At 35.6% G+C, this 2,265-nt stretch overlaps 1 non-coding gene across 1 annotated transcript; it reads right to left on the bottom strand.

Moving 5' to 3' along the window:
• Positions 1-1,940: 1,940 nt before the first annotated feature.
• On the bottom strand, positions 1,941-2,048 carry LOC112804598 (small nucleolar RNA R71). The gene has a single exon (XR_003203211.1). It is a non-coding gene; the product is annotated as a small nucleolar RNA R71 (small nucleolar RNA).
• Between the last annotated feature and the right edge of the window lie 217 nt (positions 2,049-2,265).

The following is a 2,265-nucleotide window of genomic DNA, read 5'->3' as shown; positions in this document are numbered from 1 at the left end:
GCCATGTCTAGTGTTTTGGACCGAAGCTTTCTTTGAAAGCTTGGCTGGCTGTGAAGCCATGTCTAATTCCTGGACCGGAGTCTTAGACTAAACATTGCATGATTCCTGGAATTCTCATTAAGAATTTTGATTCCTTTATTTTTCTTTCTCCACTTTATTTTCGAAAAATCCAAAAAAAAATTTACAAAATCATAAAATCCAAAAATATTTCTTGTTTAAGTCTAGTGTCTCATTTTAAGTTTGGTGTCAATTGCATGTTTCTGTTCTTTTTGCATTCATGCATTTGTCATTCATTTAATCTTCAAGTTGTTCTTGATGATTTCATTGCTCTAATCTTTGAATTCTCTTGACTTGAGTGTTTATGTGTCTCATATGCATTCTCATTAGTGTCAGTAGTATACAAACTGCTAAGTTTGGTGTCTTGCATGCATTGTTATTTGATTTTAGTTGCATTTTGATTATTCCTCATGATTAAAAATCCAAAAATATTTTCAATTTGTGTCTTTTCAAGTCAATAATACAGAGAATTGAAGATTCAGAACATACTGCAGAGGAATTATACAGAAAAAGCTGGGCGTTCAAAACGCCCAGTGAAGAAGACAGACTGGCGTTTAAACGCCAGCCAGGGTACCTGGTTGGGCGTTTAACGCCCAAAAGGGTAGAGTTTTGGGCGTTAAATGCCAGAATGTGCACCATTCTGGGCGTTTAACGCCAGGATGGCACAAGAGGGAAGATTCTGTTTTCAATGCATTTTTTTTCAGGTTTTCAAAGTTTTTCAAAATCAAATCTTTTTCAAATCAAATCTTTTCAATCAAATCTTTTTCAAATTCAATTTCTTTCCATTTTCAAAGATACTTGCTATCAATTAATGATTTGATTCAACATTTCAAATATGTTGCCTTTTCTGTTGAGAAAGGTTTAATGTTTGAATCATATCTTTTCTTGTTAGGCAAGTTATTAATTTTCAAAATCAAATCTTTTTTTAAAATGTTTTTCAAATCATATCTTCTCAATCACATCTTTTTAAAATCAATCACATCTTCTCAATCACATCTTTTCAAAATAGTTTTCAATCATATCTTTTTAATTTCTAAATTCAAAATCTTTTTCAAAAATCACTTTACTTCTTTCCCACTTTTATTTTCGAAAATCAATTAGTGTTTTTCAAAATGTTTTCAAAATCTTTTACTCAATTTTCGAAAATTACTTCCCTTCTTCTCACCTCCTTCTATTTATGGACTAACATTATTCCTTAATGCAAAATTCGAACTCCATCTTCTTTGATAAGTTCGAATTTTCTACTTCTGCCTTCTATTTTTCTTTTCCTCTGACACCTCAAGGAATCTCTATACTGTGACATAGAGGATTCCACATTTTCTTGTTCTCTTCTCTTTCTTATGAGCAGGAGCAAAGACAAAAGCATTCTTGTTGAGGCTGATCCTGAACCTGAAAGGACCTTGAAGCAAAAGCTAAGAGAAGCCAAGGCAGAACTCTCTGTAGAGGACCTAACAGAAATCTTCAAAGAAGAAGAACCCATGGCAGCCGAAAACAACAACAATGCCAACAATGCAAGGAAGGTGCTGGGTGACTTTACTGCACCTACTCCTGACTTCTATGGGAGAAGCATTTCTATCCCTGCCATTGGAGCAAACAACTTTGAGCTTAAGCCTCAATTAGTTTCTCTAATGCAACAGAATTGCAAGTTCCATGGACTTCCATTGGAAGATCCTCATCAGTTTTTAGCTGAATTCTTGCAAATCTATGACACTGTCAAGACTAATGGGGTTGACCCTGAGGTCTACAGACTTATGCTATTCCCTTTTGCTGTAAGAGACAGAGCTAGGACATGGTTGGACTCACAACCTAAAGAAAGCCTGAACTCTTGGGAAAAGCTAGTCAATGCCTTCTTGGCAAAGTTCTTTCCACCTCAAAAATTGAGTAAGCTTAGAGTGGAAGTCCAAACCTTCAGACAAAAGGAAGGAGAATCCCTCTATGAAGCTTGGGAAAGATACAAACAATTAATCAGAAAGTGTCCATCTGATATGCTTTCTGATTGGAGCATCATAGGTATTTTCTATGATGGTCTGTCTGAACTGTCCAAGATGTTTTTGGATAGCTCTGCTGGAGGATCTCTTCATCTGAAGAAGACGCCTACAGAAGCTCAAGAGCTGATTGAAATGGTTGCAAATAACCAATTCATGTACACTTCTGAAAGGAATCCTGTGAACAATGGGACTAGTCAGAAGAAAGGAGTTCTTGAGATTG

The sequence above is a fragment of the Arachis hypogaea genome, chromosome 5 (assembly GCF_003086295.3).
Source record: "Arachis hypogaea cultivar Tifrunner chromosome 5, arahy.Tifrunner.gnm2.J5K5, whole genome shotgun sequence".
Classification (NCBI taxonomy): domain Eukaryota; kingdom Viridiplantae; phylum Streptophyta; class Magnoliopsida; order Fabales; family Fabaceae; genus Arachis; species Arachis hypogaea.
The sequence above is the reverse complement of the archived record's forward strand: the minus strand, read 5'-3'. Positions and strand labels throughout refer to the sequence as shown.